Source organism: Tupaia chinensis, unplaced genomic scaffold (genome assembly GCF_000334495.1).
Source record: "Tupaia chinensis unplaced genomic scaffold, TupChi_1.0 Scaffold138235_1, whole genome shotgun sequence".
Classification (NCBI taxonomy): Eukaryota; Metazoa; Chordata; class Mammalia; order Scandentia; family Tupaiidae; genus Tupaia; species Tupaia belangeri.
Window position 1 is genome coordinate 1833758 of NW_006198133.1, and position 19991 is coordinate 1853748.

A 19991-nucleotide genomic window follows, 5' to 3' on the forward strand; every position below is an offset into this window, starting at 1 on the left:
AGCTAGCACATCACTATTCTAACAATGGCAGTTTTTGAACTTTCTGGGCTTGGACATCACTGCCAGCCTACAGGGACAGGCTGCAAATGACCTTGGTTTGAGACAGTCTCCAGAACACATGTCCTCAGGAGGCTCCCTCAGATTTGTCAGCCTTTATTCACTAGTGTCCTTGACATAGTACACTGCCAATATAACCCTGGCTGGGTTCTCAGTTTGTCTGTGAAGACAAAAAGGGATTCCATCCATAAATTTCATCATACAAACACCTGAGGATGTCCCAGCAGATCACTGACAAGCAAGTTCTGAATTTTAAAGATGTGCTTCCTGATTCTGTAATTACAGAGCCTGTGGTGAAACCATAGAAGGCTCCTGGGAAACAAGGAGGAACTTAAATAAGAAGGTTTGCTTCTGGTTATAAAACAATGTTGACTGCAGCTCTATAATCTAAACTTTGAAGATTAAAAAAGACGTTTTATAAAAGCATAGGCTCCTGGCTTTACATTCAGCATATCCAGAGAAACCAATTTAAACGATTTTGTACCATTCAAAGACATTTAGAGAAAGCAGACCATTCAGAAAAGACTTACCTTTTTTATTTAGAGAGATTTTTGCTATAGAGTGCATGCACTCACCAGAGAGACAGAAAGCAAGAAATCATCCCCAGGGGGATGGCCACGCTGCAATCCCTTCTCCTCCATTCTCTTTCTGGAATTTTGGACATGCACACATGCACCTGGGATGAGCTTCAAGATGCTGCGTCTTGGGAACCAGCAGTTAGCGTAATGGCTATGTCGCTGGACTCCCATGTAGTCCACCGTGGTTTGCATCCCAGACCCGGTGGCTTAAAACGCACGCCGGGCACGTGTACATGTCTGCCCAAGATCCCGAGAGGAGAATGGAGGAGAAGGGATTGCAGCGTGACCATCCCCTTTGGGGGGTGATTTCTCGCTTTCTGTCTCTATGTCTCTGTCTGTCTGGTGAGCGCACGCGCCCTATAGCAAAAACGTCTCCCCCGCCCCCCCCCCCCCCCAAAAAAAAGAAAAGAAAAGAAAAAAGATGCTGCGTCTGGGGCTCGAGCTGCAGTCGGCTGTGTGGGAGTCCAGTGATGTAACCATTATGCCTTCTGTTGTCCCCAGGTTCATCTTTTTTAATGCTAGCCATTCTGACTGGGTTTAGGTGGTATCTCATAGTGGTTTTGATTTGGATCTTCTCTTATGATAATGGATGTTGAGCTTATTTCATATGCTTTTTGTCTCTTCATATGTCTTCCTTAGAGAGTTGTCTGTTCAGCTCATTTGCCCATGTTTTAACTGAGCTGATCCCCCCATCCCAGGGTAAGCTATTTGAGTTCCTTGTATATTCTGGTTAGCAGTCCTTTTACTGTGGTATAGTTTGCAAATACATCTTCCCATCCCAAGGGTTGTCAATTCACTCTTATTATTATTTCTTTTGCTGTGCAGAAGCTTTTTAATCTGATGGTGGGAACGTAAATTAGTCCAGCCACTGTAGAGAGCAGTATGGAGGTTCCTCAAAGACCTACAGATAGGTCTACCATACGACCCAGCACTTACACTCCTGGGTATCTACCCAAAGGGTAGAAAAATGCTCCATCAGAAAGACACTTTCACATCCATATTTATTGTGGCATTATTCACCATCGGTAAAACATAGAACCAACTCAAATGTCCATGAACAGATAAATGGATTGGAAAAGTGTGAAACATATATACTACAGAATACTACTCAGCTATAAAAAAATAATGAGGCCCTGGCAATTGATAGAAAGTGGACAAATATGGAAGATTTACTGCTAAGTGAAGCAATCCAGAGTATGAAAGAGAGGCATTGTATGTTCCCACTCAATACATACTGAATGTCAGCACCCTATGGAAGAAACTGAACAATTGGAAGGTATAAAAGCAGGAAGAGCAATGGTGATACTAGAGACAGTGTGGGAGAAGGGTAGGAAATGGAAAGAGAGAAGGAGGGAACAAAGGAGAAAAAGAAAGAAGCAAAACATTTAAGGGACTCAAAATGGAAAGAAATGTGGTGGTTATAATATGTATAGTAATATCTTAGACTGAATCAGTATCAGTGTATTCAGGATGGGAAAATTCATTTGGCATATTGTAGTGATACACAGTGATTGAATGTAAAATAAATATTTTTTTTTTAAAAAAGACTTATCTAACTTTTTAGCTAGCCAGTGATAGTCATTTATTTGTTATACAAATCTATTGTATTGAATGTATACTAAAAGCTAGACATTGTACAAAGCATTAAACATAGAAATAAAAATCTAAATCTAAGCCTGAAGAAATCCAATAAGTAATTTGAAAAACAAGTGAATAAATATTAAAATACAATCCAAAGTTTACCAAAATTGTTTAAGATTCTTTTTTTTTTTTTTTTGAGAGGATTTGCTATAGGGTGCATGCACTCGCCAGACAGAGAGAGACAGAGAAACAGAAAGTGAGAAATCACCCCCCCAGGGGAGATGGCCACACAGCAATCCCTTCTCCATTCTTCTCTCGGGATCTTGGGCATGTATGCACACGCGCCTGGCGTGAGTTTAAGTCACCGGGTCTGGGACTCGAACTGTGGTTGACTGCATGGGAGTCTAGTGACAAACATTATGCCAATTGCTGGTCCCCACATTTGTTTAAGATTCTGAAAAGTCATTTCCAGTAACTGACTATATGAATTTTACCATATCCATAAAGATATGATTGAGCTACGTGATTTAAGAAAAATTTTTTGACAATGAGAATAAATGAATACACCAAGTTTCTGCTATCAAACAAGTGAAAGAAGAGAGAGTGTCCTAAGAACATTAGTAAATTTTAAGCTTATTTCTAATGATACTTAACACTTTGGCCAAGTATTGGGTTGTCAGAAAAGTCATGATGCATTTTTGCATAGGAAAACATAAAAAAAAAGTGACGACTTTTCTAATGACCCAATATTTCAATATTGTTGGCTCTCAGTTTCTTTAGCATTTAAAATGGTACAAAATATTTCAAAAGTTTATCATAGTACTAAAAGAATCATATGTATTAAGTATGTAATAACAAAACATCTCACATCTTAAATTTTTGTCACACATAACTTTATCTTTTTGATGATTCAGAAGGTCAGTTATGGTACTGTCAACATATAGATAAATGGTAGTAAAAACACACAGTGCTTCTGTATCAATTTGGTTCATTTTGTTTGTCACTGTATTGTGACACCACACAACTATATCCATCAGCAACAGATAACACATTCACATATGAGATGCGAAGGAAGGTCAAAATGCTATTTACAAAGCTGTAGTGGTGTAGAACAACCACAAAAAATAGTGCAGTAACAAGAGGTAAAGGTAACTAGAATGCAAAAAGAGTTGTGAGAAAGAGACCATCCCTCCTCCAGTCATGAAATAGAGACAGCTGGAAGCAATCCTAGAGTCATCCCATGGCCAAACCCAAGTGGAATCGATAGACTGTCAATTCAATCTACATGGGGCAGCTTTGTGGGGTAGAGAGCAGGATGGATAATGGTGAAGAGCTCTGAAATGCAAATAGGACACATCTAGCGTGTTTCTCTCTTTTCCCCTTTAGTATCTGCTCTTATCCTACATTCAGATGAAAAGCTTGTGTCCCTGACATAAAGATTGTATTATCTCTCATCGATGACATCTCACATCTTAAATTTTGTCTCATCAATGACATCTCAAAGCATCTCAGTGATGTCAATTAGAATATCACTTTAGAACAAGGTCATGCCAGTTTGGTCCCACTGTAACCTAAAGCATTTGTCATCATCTCTGTCCATTAGATGAGGAAGAGGGACAAACTGGGGAAGATAAATACTTACAGAGAATAATGTAAAAGCTATAGTCCCCGACTCTGGCTAGCAGAGATGTCTAGGTAGGGAATCTTCTGCCATGCCATCCTATGTTCCCAAGCTCTCCACTAGACTTCAGCTAGACAAAGTACCTTAACTGATAGATATCCTGAGCTTTGGTATCCATAGCTGCAAAAGCTATGCTTTACTGGCCTTGATTTAATTGGGTAGTTGCAGCTTTCCATTGACCAGAACTATTGAGTATAGGCTACGGACTGTATACATAAAAAATATTCCCCATTAAATCTCTTGGATTTCCTGCTACTCTTTACTCTCACTGAGGAGCAGAAATCATATTTCTTCCCAGTAACTGGAATAAATCACTCCAGATAGAACAGTGATCCTCTTCTTGCCACAAGAAACCCAAAATGTCTTGGGACAGCCAGGTGCTATGGTGATTAAGGTGGCTGGATCCCACATGGCCAACTGCACAGTTAGAGTCCCAGACCCAGGGACTTGAGAAATACACTAAGCCCATGTGCATGCCCAAAATCCCATGCGGAGAATGGAAGAGAAGGAATTGTGGCATAGTCATCCCCTCTGGGGAGAGGGGGGAGAAGGGATATGTTTTCTCATTTTCTTTCTCCCTTTCTCTCTCTCCCTTTCTGTGCCTCTCCAGAGAGTTCACATGCCCTATGGCAAACTAAGAAATAAATCTAGAGTGACTAGTAAATCAGAACAATGACGACGTACAGGTAATTATTCCTCCTTTGTATTATAGGTTCTCCTAAAACCACTAGAATCACCAGCCGAAAATTGCAGAGACTGAGAACAAAGGTTTCCCAAGTACATTGCTACATACAATAATAACTTCTGCACACTTTTTGATTCTAGGAGCCATGCATTATGGCTAAGAAAGAAACCAACTAAGAGAGATGCTTACCTATGGTATATACCACACCCAACAAGAAAGCAGCTCAGTTTCACTAGATGTTTCTCAGCTGGAAAGAAAACTGAGTTTTCAGAAAGCCATACCATGTTTCTACCAAGTCAAGTGCTTCTTAGCAGCAAAACACAGGCCAAGACCCAGGGTGCCTGCCTGTTTCTGCACTTGCTCTGCTGTAAAATGGCAATGACAAAAGAATACGTTAAAATACAGGTATGGCCTTGCAGCCTAACACCTACTGAGAATCTGTCTACATCTAAGGTGGGTCTGGCCCTGCTCCTCTAATTGAAGGGCCTCTGCTCCAACCTCTCCTTCCAGCCTAACACCTAGTGAGATAGTAGGAAGAAATGTATAACCCATCAGATGACCAGAAGCCACCACAGAGGCACAAGAAATGAGAAACCAAGAAAATCTCTCTCCCTCAAGGGAAAAGAACAGCCCTTCATCATCCACAGACAGTACAATGGAACTGGTAGAAATGTCAGATAAAGAATTTAAAATATTCACAGCGACAAAGCTAACAGAGATCCAAGAGAAGAGAGACAATGAACTCCTGAAGATGCAGGAAAAAAGAGACTATGCATTCCAGGAGGTGAGGAATTTCTTGCACAATCTGAAAGAGGAAATAAATATCATAAAAAGAAATCAAACAGAGCTATTAGAGATGAAGGCTGTAATACAGTAAATCAAAACCTCCTTGAAAGTATTAGAAGCAGATTAGATCTTGCAGAAGATTGAACCTCAGATGTAGAAGGCAAAACCTCTGACCTAGAAAAATTCACCAGAAAGACTGAGAAAATAACCTCCAAAATTGAGAATAATATATGAATAATACTAGATGTCATTAGACACCCAAACATCCAGATAATCGGTATCCCTGAAGTGAAGAAACTAACAAGAGCATTGATAATCTATTCCATGAAATCCTGGAAGAAAACTTTCCAAACCTACAGAGGCATTCAAATATCTAGACCCAAGGAATACAAAGGATCCCACATAAAATCAACCTAAGAAAATCTTCCCCAAGGCATATCATAACCAAATTGGCCAAAACCCCAGGCAGAGAAAAGATATTAAAATTGGCAAGAGAGAAACCTCAACTTACTTTTAAAGGACATTTCATCATGCTAATGTCGAACCTTTCATCAAAAACAATGCAAGCAAGGAAAGAATGGGAAAATATATTCAAAGTGTTAAGTGAAAAACAATTTCAACCAAGAATACTGTACCCAGCAAGATTACCCTTCATATGGGATGAAATGCCCAGAACATTCTCAGATAAACAAAACCTGAAAGAATTTACCAACACCAGATGATCTCTTCAAGAAGTTCTGAAGGGAGTGTTATACTAGGAAAACTAAAGACAGACAGACAGAAATAAAAGAAGAAAAAATGACCAAGAAAATGGCCAATTTAATAGTAGGAACAGGTCTGGAAATAACAATAATAATGTTGAATGTTCATATCCAGGATTTAAATGGAAAGATTGGACCATAGTAACACAGCAAATTCAACAAAAGAGAGATTATATGAAACTGAACTGAAAATTCTATGACTTTTGACTAAAGTATTATTAATTTTCTTCTATGCTTTGTCTTCCAGATTTAAGAATTTTTGTTTTCTTTTGAGTTGTTGATAGTTTAAGCAATTTGCTATTTTTTTTTAAATTGAAACATAAGCTTGGGACCAGAGATGGTGTAATAGTTATATTGCTAGACTTCTACATAGTCGATCTTGGTTCGAGTCCTGGACCTGGTGGTTTAAAACTCATGCCAGGCATGTGTGCATGTGTGCCCCAAATCCTGAGAGGAGAATGGAGGAGAAGGGATTGTGGTTGTAGCATGGCCATCCATCCCTCCAGGGGGTGATTTTTTTGTGTTTTTTCTCTCTCTCTCCATTGACTGCACACACCCTATAGCAAAAATCTCTCTCAAAAAAAAAAATTGAAACATAAACTTTCCTCCCTTCCTGATCCATCTGCAATTGGGGGAGGGGGGTGAAGATACATGTATGGTGGTTTGAGCATTTCTGGAAAATGAATTTACCTGTGTAAGGATAAAACTATGCCTTGTATTCCAGAGAGTGGTCAAATATAATTAACATGTCACCAGGTAGCTGGCTGGCCCTCCCTTAGAAATGGTGCTTTATCAGGAGTTTATTATTTATCTGTGTTGTTGGTAGTTTGGGCAGTTAAAAATGGAAGTAAGCATTTGAGGGGAAGCCCATGATTTTGAATCTATGCATAGCTTCCATCCTTGCCACCTCAGATTCTTTGTGCTTGGACCCATTCGAAGAGAAGTAGGTGGTGGGGAAAAAAGACAGACATCCAGGGGAAAGAATACCTTGTTCGACTCTGCAGTGGATGTCCTCGGATAGGCACTATGTGGGACGTGAGTAACTTCACATACTCTACTCATTCTAAGAGGTCCTTTCACACACCCCTCTCTCAGACATCTTTGGCACCCATTTTTCAATGATGCTATTTCCAAGTCCCTGACCAGTCAGGAAACCCTTTAGCTCTGGTCTATGAGTCACTACAGACCCATATTTCAGGTCTTCTCTCTTTCCACACAAAATATGCAGCCATATGCTCTATGGCAAGTTCTCACAAGGAGGGTTTCTGTTCTCCAGTGTCTTTCAGGCCACTCCGAGTAGCACCGTGTGCACTAGGCACTCTCCCTGCTCGTGTAGACATACTGCACAGATAGATTCATCAGCTGGCCCTGTTTCTCCTCCTTCACAAGTCAGGGAATTGATATGGAATTACTAGGGATATTTTATAACTGGAGAAAAAAAATCCGAAGATGTTCATGTTCCCACTGGACACACTTTGGACAGTACTGGCCAGGACTCCATCTGTAGTCTGAGCTCTACAAGATCCTTCTATGACTTATGAACTACAGTAACATTTTGGGTTCCTGAGGACCATCTAAGTTCAGAGCCAGATCCAATAAACCCCAGAAGAGCTGAGTTCCTTCTCCCCAGTGCGGTACCCTGGTGATGGCTGCAAAAACATTTGGAGAAGGTTTGAGGGTTTGTTATGTAGTTGTTCTTCAGAGAGACATCCCTTTCCCTTAACTCTTGGGACTCAGGGTCTGGGAACTGACTTAGGCATAGGGCTTGATAAGAGGCTGTGAATCCTGCTTAAGGTAATTCAAATTATTTTTCTTTCTAGTCAAACTAATTTTTGTCTGTCTATGTATTTCAGCAAGTATTTTATTAGGCTGTCCATTTATTTCATTTCCAAAGAGCCATTGTTAGGGATCCCTGCAGGTCAAAATCCTCTAATTACCATTTTAAAGGTGACTTTATTGTAGTAATTGCATCCCACCTGTTCTCTATAGCTCCCCATGTTATTCCCTTTGACACAAGAAACCCAATTAGACTGAATATCCCTACATTAAATGTGGCCTACAGAGAACTGGCAACTCAGAGGTCTTCAAGGACGGTAGTGTCCCCCTTACCACAGCTCCAGTGAAGGAGTCCCTCCATGTTTCCCCAGTCTGTAATCAGATTGACAGAGCAGGTTGCACATCCTAAACCCATGCCAATATCCCCATTTCCTGGGCCATGAGACTTCTACCTCTTTAGAATGCAGAAGGAGTGCTGGCATTTTTAACTTTATTCATATAAGCCAATTTGGGGTACAGGTTTTGATCAGCCAAGCTAGCAACCCATTTCTGCCCTTACCAAATGTTTAGGCCAGTGTGTTCAATTCTGAATCGGGCGTGTGCACTTCAAAGAATCAGCCTCATCAGATTATATTCCATCCCCTTCGCTCGAACTCCAAGAATCCTCTCCCATTCTTACTTTCAGGCTCCTCATAGAGAATGGCAAGGGTGCTTATTTTTTTTAAGAAATGTATTTTTTCCATTTAGCTTCTTTCATATAAGTAAAAATACTTTAACGTCGCATGGATGATAGAAAGATCCCCAGTACACCTTTCACCCAGATTCAGCTGTTCAGCTGACTCTCTCATGTGTCACTTATCAATTCCACCTTGGATTATGACAGTTCAACCATGTGTCACATGCTTGCCAGGTGGGACACAGCCTCCTTTGTTTTTCTACCCCTCTTGAACCTAGCTTAATACCTGAAGCACAGAGCTCAGTGAAAGCTTATAATTGGATAAATGAAGGGAGGAAGGAAAAAGCAACCTCCTGAACCATCCAAATAAATAAATAAATAAATAAATAAATAAATAAACTAAGCTAGGATTAGTTTAGTGTGAGAGACAAGTGCACTTTACACTCCCACCTCTTACTTTTGGCATATAGGCTATTTTTTCCAAGTGAGACCATGCCTTAGAAATAATCCAGTCCAAAAACAAAAAAGACAGAGAGAGAGAAATAAAATAAATAATCCACTCCAGAAAATGAAGTGAAAAAGGCCTTGGTGTGTACTCGTATAGCAGATGGAGACTCTGAAGTGGCCATTTCATTTCTATTGTCTCTGGGGACCAGGGAAAAGTTATTGGGCACAAGCTTCCTTCTCTCTTACCAGAGCTCTCTGTCCCAAGGGAGTGAAAGCGCTTTGATATTTTTTTCTGCTGCTGAAAAATATCATCCTGTGTATTTCTCATATCAGTGCTTACATGAAAAATAGTTGTAGGCTGATTAAAAAGCAAGTTAGCATTAGCCATTAAATGACTCAATTGGTGATCAACAGTATTTTCTAGTAAATTTAAAAGGATCACATCTTTAAAAAGTCTCTTAATGGCACAAAATCAGACTTATGCTCATCCCAAATAACTCATCTTCTCTCATATCTCAAAGAAATTTAAAATAAAATAAAATGGGCATAAGCATGCCTGAGTATTCATACAAGAAAAAACAAAATTACTGAGTTGAAAATACATTGTGCTTGTCACTGTTCATATAGATTAGCTGCGCCATTTTGTTATCGAAGAGGAAGGCTTACCTAACTAAATTATTAAGATTCTAATATACATAGGTGGGCAAAATGCCTAAATAAATCATTTTAAATGAGAAAATGTAAGACAACAGACACATTAGAAACAATTTGATTTTCATTACTAATAGTAAAAAATTAACACTAAAACAATCAGATAACACTTTATTTATCAGGTAGGCAAAGTTCTTTAACAACAACAACAATAATAGTAATAAACTAATTGCTACTACTGGCAAAGATCCAGTAAAATAAGAACCTTCAGACACTTCTGGTCAGAGTGCTGGAGTGCAAGTTATAAGTTGTCAAGTATCAAGAGCCTTAAAATATTGCTATCCCCTGACCATGTATTCTTACCTTGGGGAATCTAGCCTAAGAAACGATTCTAAATGCCTATGATACTGTTATACCAAGCCTATTCATAACTTGATTTTTATGAGAGGCCAATTTCTTCCATCTTTGCCTTCCAACTCTTCTCCTAATCCTATTCTCAAACCCCTAATGTCCTTCATGTCTTATTCTTCTGCTGTCTTGACACCCTCTTGCTAAATCATAAGCTTTACATTTGGAGAGGGGTTGGACTGGGAAAACTACGTACCTTGCTAGGGTCTCTGAACTCGTACGCCACAGCTCCAACCGTACACCAGCCATTCTGTCTACTCATATCCAAGCCCTGCCCATCCTGGGCCTTGCCAAGCTCACACTTCCCATAGAGAATGAAAATGGGAGGATAAAAAGGACATTTCCAAGACACAGGAGAAAGCAGGCCAGGGGCAGCTAGTAAAATAGTAAGTAAATGAATAACTCAATATAATTTCACCCTGAGCATTAAAATCATCTTTATTAGAATCTTCTCTTATCCATTTGGGGAGATCATTTCCAAAATTACCTTCTTGATTAAATAATTGGCATTTTTTGGCCCCTACAAAAATTGTAGAAGATCAGAAAAGTTAAGTGTTGGCCTTTGGATCTTTAGAAGAAGGAAGAGGGCCACTCCTTTGTAGCATTCACTTCTATAGCCAGCAGCCCAGGATTCACTAAGCGGGTGCACTGGAAGAAGTGGGGGTGGTGACTACTTAGCACGTGCTCACACAGACCCACATCTGTTATTTTTGGGTGCGGGTAAAAAGTACGGTTAAAGGTGCCAAGTTCACAAGACACCCACTGCCCTGCTTTTATTCCCACCATTATCACACAGAGAGGGCCCTCACAACAATGTCTAGGACGTGCAGCATCAGAAATCCAAGCTCCGTCGATATACCCCATGAACCACGGTCTCTTGTCCTCAGACTTAGAGAGGAGTGGGGAAGGATGCACAAAAGCATTCGAACCTGGCTCGGGGTCAATCAATTCTCCACACGTCATGGAGACCTAGACTGTGGCTTCAAGGGCACAAGTGAGCTGTGAGCAGTCACAGTCCTTTCGTCTCGAGGGAGTCCTATGAGCAGGTGTGTTCCTTTGGTTCAGGGACTCCTCTGCCCATGGCAGGTGGAGTAGCCAGAGGAAGATGAGACAGAGCCCCACTAAAGCAGGGAGCCTGGGGTGAGGGTCCTAACTGCCTAGTTCTAATGTGGTCCTGGGTCTATTATACTTTCATTCCTTCTCAGTATGAGAGAAAAAGAACTGAAATATCCCTACACTTGTCATGGTGACCCCAAGTTATTCATTTTTTCTTTCCTCCATTTTGACAGCAATGACACTTTATGTAATGGCATAAAGTAATGGCACCTCATTTAATATATAAAAAAAAAAAAGCAGTTCCTTGAGAGTTTTGTTGGGTTTTATCACATAGAAAATAAGATGATTATAATTCTACCTATAAATGTCAAGTCAAGGTACGGGTGGACCGGGAAGATGGCAAGAGGAGTGGGGCAGTTTGTTTTATAAATAAGCCTCTACACTGGAGACATTATTCAGTGGAAATCAAGACCACATGTTTCTCTGAGCTCTGAGGATCCCACATGCTCCATAGCACAGCCAGTGAAAACACTGACACCACCAGAAAATCCAGGGGGAAAAATGCAAGGCCCAGCCCTTGGACCTAGAGGTGTGTTCCATCTCTCCCCATGAATGTGCTAAATTGCTGAACTGAGAGGTCCGCCAGCTCCAGACAGCCCAGGTACGGAGGACGCCCCCTTGGCCACACATTTCCCCTGCCTCTGCTAGTTCCTCCCACGAGTGGAGCCAGGGCACGACACAGATTTGAGTAGGCATAGTCTTTACTATGTTTTAATGAGCCACTGACACCCAGGAAACAGACCCTGGATCAGTCCAGTTATCACTGTCCTCTGGTAACTGCCCTCTTATTTTATCTTAGTAAAAATCCACAAGTCCCAGTGCCTTTGTGTTTGTTTGTTTTAATGTTACACGGGGTATTCTCGAGCTGATTTTACAGGTAGTGTTGCTCTGGAGATAAGGCCCTTCCTGCTGGCTAGTCCAGGCCTCCTTGCCTTTAACCCAACCTGCAGCAGTGCACTTAAACCTCCAACTCGGGCTGCATTTCCAAGTCCTGGGCCGCCCCCGCACTGGGAGCGTGCAGTTATGTCTGGATTTGTGCAGTCACCCAGTCACTGCAGGGCTTTTGAAACGTCATCAGGGAGTAATGCCGTGCTGGCTCTGGAGGTCCCCGGAGCCAGGTGCGACAGAGATACAGAGTATTAGAATAGTTTAACCTGTGGGGGCGGGTGCTGCTTTGATACATCTTCATCACATTGTATTGTGACAGGCCTCTGCAAAAAAGCCCAGACAGCCAGGCAGCTGGCTTTACTTTGCTGGGTAAACCTCAGCGGGAGGCAGTCAGACCTGGACTGGGAGCAGACTCCGCTTCCACAGCAGCCAGAATTATCTCCGTCTTCTATTAATTTCCTCTTTTCACAACTGAAAATGCACAGACCAACGGCCTCTCTTCGTTAACCAGATCCCAATACACTTCAACTGAGCCGTGCACTCTGCTCCGGCTTTTTCTGAAAAAGCGAATATTTTGGAAGGAAAAAACTGCCAGTCAGATCCTTTTAGAGATTCCATCTGATTAGTTCAAAAGACGATTCTGGATTGTGCTACTTTGGGATGCTGGGGCATTCAGAGAGCTCCTGAAGACAGGAAATGGAAAACAGAAACAGCTCAGGGATCTGGCCAGGTATGATATTTCTCACCTACAAAACAGCTAGCTGATAAGGATCTAGATGCAACTGCAGCCAATATTGAATCCGTAATCACAGGAACACCACAGCACTGCCTGCCTCAAATGAAATTTCCGATGACAGCGACACCCAGCAGGGTTACTCTTATTCATTTTAAGCCATGTGAGTTTTTAAGGGGCAAACAGCCTAGCTTGTCTACATTTAGAGAAGACACAGTAGGCTCGGCTGTTAGTTTATGCTGTCGAAGAGGAACTGCTTTGAAGCCCACCACCATCTTCACTATGACCTCACCCTGGCAAGGAAGGATAGGCTAGGCGAAAACTTTACCCAGTGGCACGTAATAACCCAGGGTGGAGGCAGAGCTGGGGCCAGGGTGCACAGTCCAAGACAGTAATCAATCTCTCGGGTGGAAGGGGGCACAAGGCTGGGATCCATAGCCACGCCTACGTGGCACGTACGTGATTTTTACCTCACAATCATGGGTGCAAATGCACACTTTTACACACATGGATATGCTCTCTGGACTCCAGGATGCAAGCACAGTCTTATCTTAAACAGAACTGTGGGGAAAACGAGTCTTGCAGTCAGTGATAGCAGAGTTATCAGCTCCTCTAATTCAGAGGTAAATGTAACCCGTGAGCCCAGAGAACTATCGCTGAGCATCCATAGCAAAGCAGTTAATGTTTCAAGACCAGCTAGAAATACAGACACTGTTAGAGACAGAATCTTCAGGGATGCCTCTGGGAGTGTGCCTGGAGGTTCAGCAATGGCAGGTAGGTGATTTTTAACTTGGTACTTCTATGGTAATCCCCATAAAAATGTGTCCTTCCAAGAGCCCTTTCAGTCTGAAATGTTAGCTCCCACCAGAGAGCAAAGCTTGGACTTGAAAATCTAATTACCTACATCTTCTTTTAAGTGAATGGACACTCATAATAAATGACTCCAGCAGCAGATGCAACGTGACTGAAGAGCTGTGTTTCCCCGAATGTTGTCCTGACTAAAACTCAATGTTCAGTCTTTAATCAGAAACCTGACCCCCCAGATAAACATCTTAGCTTTCAACATGACCTCCACTGGTTAATTTTTGTCCACTCTCAGGGACTTAGATGGAAAGAAAAGGGAGAATAGGATTGGTTTTCCTCTGTTTTCAGCTAAAATGTCTTATCTGTTGTGGGTACTTTGGATAAAAATTCACATGTTATAGTTTAGACTTTATCTGGAATACAGAAAATTTGTTTATAGTTCAAATGGATCTTAGTTCTCGGGTTGCCAATGGTTTGCATCCGTTAGATCGGTAACTGTTATTTGTTGTGCAGTTTATTGGGTAATGATTGCTAAATAAGATAATGTAGGTGAAACAGGACTGATTGAGTATTTAATCATAGGCAGCTGAAATCATTGAACGTGGGAATTACACCCATGTGCACATTAGAGTCTAAGAAAGCTTTCTATTCCAGGAGTGGCTTGTGGCAGAAAACAGTACAGATTTCTTTGAACCACTGAAATAGAACCACAGGAAAAGCTTCCATTTTGAAGATAAGAGACTGCAGCCTCATAAACAGAGCAAGTGCTTTCTTCACACTCATAGGATTAGTGAATGACCAGCAGGAGCAGGGCCCAGTCTTTTAAGTAGTAGAATAGGTCAAAGGGTTTATTCATGGGGCAGACACTCCATAAACACTCTGCGAGTGAATAAATGATACACGATGCCTTGTCCTGCCACTGGCAAATTAAGTCTGAGTCTTACCTATATCTAGACAGCTGATAGGCAGATGACAGACAGGTACTCCAATTCCCCAATCTGGTCACTATGCTTACTACTTTTCCCACTAGGGAAGAGTTTTGCTATGTCTTTGAAAATGTATGTTTATCTGAAAGTCAGTACTCTGGGTAGGAAGAGTACATGAGTAGTGTCTAGCCAAATGTTTGCATAAAATGTTTTAAACTATCCGATTCCATTTTCCCTTTAATAATGAGCTTCAAAGGCAAAATTAAGTGTGGCTCTCCTTTATTCCTTATGGGAACTTCGGAAGCCTCCCTTTCCGTGGGAGGAAAATTACACGTCAATAAAGGGAAAGCGTACACCGCGGACCTCAGCTTTTCACACCGTCAGATCACTTTGTGATGAAGGAGAAACAGAAACCATCGAGCCTTTCTGCCTTTCCTTCCCTCTTTCCTTCTCATTAGCAGCAGACCGCATTCTAAACCACGTGGAAACTATGGCTGCTCATCCTGGAACCCACCTCCTACTGAGCCTGGCATTCCTACCGCTAGGGAAGGCCAAACTCTGCTGGATTACAGAGAAGTCGATTCTTAGATTTAGGGTTTTGAAACTCATGGCAGAGTCAATAGCTTAGAGGGCAAAGTTTTGCTATTTCAAGAGCCAGTATTGAGGAAGAACAGAACATTTATTGAAATGGCAGTTTGATAAGAAATAAGCATTAATTTTATACTTATACACAATAAGGTTAGAAAGATTGCCAGATTATGTAAAAGCCATTTTCCACTCTTAAAAAGCTAAATTTCAGCATCCGAGATTGGGAGGGTAGTGAAGAAGATAACAGAATGGGCGCTGTGCACGCAGAGTCAGGCAGAGTTGGGGGGGGGTCTAAGAGCAAGGAAGATGCATGCCCCACTTCTCAGACTCCCATCAGGGGTACCAGGGAGCCTCAGAAAGGAGCGCCTCCAGGATGGGACAACAGCGAGGGGTCAGAGAAGACAGTCTGAGAAAGCCCTTGCCTGAGGCTCCACAGCCCTGAGAGGTAAGGAGCAGGTCAGAAACCTTTCTGTGACCCCAAACAGGATGCAGGTGGTGGCGAGTGAGCCAGCAGTGTCATTTCAGTTGTGCTTGGAGCTGCTGCTACCCATGCAGGGAGAGCCACGAGTTGATTATGGCTGGTCAGAGAAAGAGAAGCAAGGGTAAAACCTGGTGACAGACAATGGTGTGGTCATAACACAACTGGACCCACACAGGGAAGGTGCTGGGTTCACACCCCTGGCACACTGGGTAGGCGCACATGTACCTGCGATCCAGGTCCAGGCAGGCTGAGACCAAGGGGTATGTCGTGGTGTGAAGACCCTGTTGGGGATGCTACTCTCTAAATAAATAAGTAAATAAATAAATAAAGCTTAATGCATTTTTTTTTTCATTAATGACCGAGGACCAACAGAGAGGGGTGCAAACAAGAGTGTAGGACCAAGAGTGACAGTAGACTAGACTTCTGCTTCCCCTCAGTGCTGGTTTGGTGTTTAGGAGACACAGAGGTAGATTTAAATGGGAAGAGAAGGAGAAGAAAGGCCCAGAACCTTGAAATAGCTACAAATAATGCTTACCTGGCAAGGGACACAGCATGGTCATGAAGGTGGTTCTCCCAGAGCGAGACTTACCCATTGCACTCCGGATGTGCTGAGCCCTGCGACTTCCCCAAATGTGGGAAACGCGACTGCATCATTTGTGGTAGTGGCGGACTGCGTTTGCGCTTTCCCCTGTAAAAGAAATATTTATTTTTTAATTTTTATATGAAAGAAAGAGCTACAAATAAATTCTGAATCTACTGAGAGCTATAGTGGGGAGATTAAGATGTGTTAAATTCAATTACAGTAAAGTTTTTGCATTTTAGTTTATTTCCTACCAAATTTAATGCATGCCTCTACACTCAGAAAATACATGTGGATCTACTTTGTTGTCAATGGACCAAAGGACCCAGAACCTGTTAGCTCAACCTCGTATGTGTCTACTCCCACGGTAGTTCTCAACCGGGGACTCCTGAGAGTTCGCATCTGTAGCTCTCTGTGGTCGGACTGCCTTGTGCACCGCAGAATGTTTACAACACCCCTGACCTCACCACTAGGTGCCAGTAGCAAACATTGCCCCGCCCCCACAGGTGCCAGACATTACCAAATGCCCTCTGGTCACCAGTGAGGAGGGAGCCAAACTGGCCCTGGGTGAGAACCAGGGTTTTAGACTATCACCAGGCAACCCTGAGAAAGGAACCACGGAACTCCACAGAGCAGTTTATAAACAACAGATGTAGGTAACCATCATTCATAAACGTGGACTCTAAGCCACCGGTACGTAAACATTGACTTTCATTCTGCTTCCCTGTAAATAACGGAGCCAGGATTATAACCGTCATTTCCCGACACCAAACCCTGAGCTTGCTCTACCCGGCATCTGAAATCGCTCATGGCTCTGGCATAGAACGTAGAATAGCAATGTCTAATTACATATTGACTGACCGAAGGAAGGAGGGAAAGAAGGAAGAAAGAAATTGGGTCATGCCATGTTTGTGGCTATTTCAAGTCCAAGCATGAGCAATGACCCAAGTGGCGAAGACACCCCCTAGAGGCCTTATTCCATTCCCACTGCTGATCGTGACACCCATCTGTGAATCCGAAGTCGACGTAGCCAAATACCGCTGGTCAGATTCTGACTCCATCCTGACAGCTACGCCAAGACTTTGAGTATGGCACGCGTGGACTGACACTGTACTCCCGGGAGGTGGGTGAGGAGCTGTGAAATAGCCACGTAGACCCCCTCCGCTCGACCCAGTCGTCCTTCTGCAATACGAACCCCCTCTAGTGCACGTCTGAACCGCACGCTTTGTCCCTCACTTAAATGTGTCCATGGATCCCCTGCTCATTAGTGATTTCCGTGTGTTGCAAGCAGCTCTAGAACCGATAACAGTATTTTTTACTTCTTTCATGTTTTTAATTGTGTTTGCCTAGTGCTTTGCTGGGCACAAAAGAGCAGCAGCTCAGGTCTGAACTGCTAACCATCATTCTGCAGACATTTATTTGATTCGTACAGAAACTGGATTCCTTAAGGGCCATCGTCTGTCTGCCTCAGATAGGCCAAAAGCTGTGATTCTTCTTTCTGCCCTTATTTATTAATGTGTCGTTGGACGGTACATTATCTGACATCAGAAGCCATGGCAGCTTTCCAGTCTGTGTTACTAATAGAGATAAATGCGTAGCAGAGGTGGCACGCTGGCTGCCAGCCTACCCAAGGCAGCCCGAGGCTAAGTTCTGTTGGCCGTTCATGAAAGACAGCAGAGCTAGGCGCAGGTTGTGCTTGGTCAATACGAGCTTCTTGGCACCCAGTGCATGTCACTAGACCGTGTTCCTGCATCTGAGTCTTTGACCCCTGGTGGACAGTACAAAACAAATGAATGTGACAGTTAAATGAAGCCAGCCCAAGCTCAGGAAGAGTTATGTGAGCACTAACCTTGACATTTCTTTGAGTTCTCCAAAGAAGCCCCTTTGGTGGTGGGAAGCCATGGCTGAGAGCGTGAGCATGCCTGGAGGTAAGTTAAATGTTTCTCTGGCCATCTGGTCTGGCCAGCATCAGGGCAGGTGGGGCTCAACTCATGTGTAGCATAGGAACCCTAATTTTGGTTATTTGGGAAAGCAATGAGGGAGGAAGGTGTACAGTCAGGCTATCCCAGACTGCAATAAAAACTCAACCTCTGGGGGTCAGCAAGTTGTGTGGTGGTTAAGGCGCTATATTCCCACATGGCTGACTGCAGTTCAAGTCCCAGACCCAGCAGCTTGCTCACTTGCCTTCCCTTTCTCTGTGTGTGTGTGTCCTCTCTCTTTCTGTGTGTGTGTGTGTGTCTCAGTTGAATGTGCATGCCCTATAGCAAGTTAAAAGAGTAATAATAGCAGTAGTAATAAATAAATTAAATTAAATAAATAATTCTTTTTTTAGAGAGAGAGTTTTTTGTTTGTTTGTTTTGTTTTGTTATAGTGTGTGTGCTCTCGCTAGAGAGACAGCAAGAGAGAAATCATCCCTCAGGGGGATGGCCATGCCACAATCCCTTCTCCTCCATTCTCCTCTCAGGATCTTGGGCACACACACGTGCACTTGGCATGAGTTTTAAGCTGTTGAGTCCAAGACTTGAACCATGCTTGACTACATGGGAGTCCACCAATGTAACCGTTATACCATCTGCTAGTCCCAAATAAATAATTCTTTTAAAAAAGAAAACTCAACTTCTGTAGCACAAAATGGTCCAAACAGTAACGCAGCAGAGAAGAATGCGGCTTTGGAAGCAGAATGCCCTTGTCTGAATCCTGGCTTCCCCACTCGTTAGCTTGGGAGCTTAGGCCAGCTCCTCCACCTCAGCGAGCCTCTAGTCTCTTCCAAGAAGAGTGAAAATATTGTTTGAGCATGTGTTGCCTGAAATGCTTGGGGTTTCAGATTTGGGATTTTATTTTTAGTAAGGAATATTTGCACATAATGAGATATCTTGGGAATAAGACCCAAGTCTAGACACAAACTCATTTATGTTCCACATACACCTTGTATATATAGTACCTTTACACAATATTTTGTCCTTTTTTAAGTTTATTCATCTACTTGTTTCATGATCAAGAAAGAGCAAGCGAGCACTCCAACTACGATCTCAGTGTTGCAATCCAGACCAGCCTGGGTTATGAGCAAACATGTACCCCACACACTCAGAGAGGTCTCCAGACTTGAACTGGACATCTTCCCATGTAGGATTGCTTCACAGAGCATTGCAATTCTTTAAGATGTATTTAATTTTATTCATTATTATCATTTCTGTTCTTGAGAGATTTTTGCTTGCTGGAGAGAGAGACAGCAAGAAATCACCCCCCAGGGAAGATGGTCATGCCACAAACCCTTCTCCATTCTCCTCTCACCATTTCGGGCATCACACACACATTTCAAAGTGCCGAGGGTAGGACTCAAACTGTGGATGACCACTACATTCTTTCTTTTTTTTTTTTTTTTTTTTTTTTTTTTAATTATAGCTGAAAGAGACAGCGAGAAAGAGAAGAAAAGTGAGAAAGCACACCCCTCCAGGTCCGGGTCTTGAACCACACTTAGTCATGTGGGAGCCCAGTGTCCCACCGCAATGCTGCCTGCCGGCCCCAAGAGCATCCCATTTCATCACTGCACTGCCATCAGCTCCATACGCGTTCTCAGGTTGCAGTGTCTGACTACCACCTGCCCAGTGAGGGCACACACGAACATTTCCAGCTGTGTCGTTTCAGCACTCAAAAAGTTTCTACTAATTTTGGAACATTTTGGGTTTCAGATGATCAGATTAGGGACAGTCAACTGGTAATCAAGAAGTTCCTTCAAAATGGGGTTGTTAGGAACATTAAATTAACTGATACACATGAAGTTCTTCGAC

At 42.5% G+C, this 19991-nt stretch overlaps 1 non-coding gene across 1 annotated transcript; it reads left to right on the top strand.

Annotated features, from left to right (window-relative positions):
* The first annotated feature begins 16150 nt into the window (after nucleotides 1-16150).
* LOC114004494 (U1 spliceosomal RNA) lies at nucleotides 16151-16314 on the top strand. Its single transcript, XR_003546630.1, has one exon. It is a non-coding gene; the product is annotated as a U1 spliceosomal RNA (small nuclear RNA).
* Nucleotides 16315-19991: the final 3677 nt, after the last annotated feature.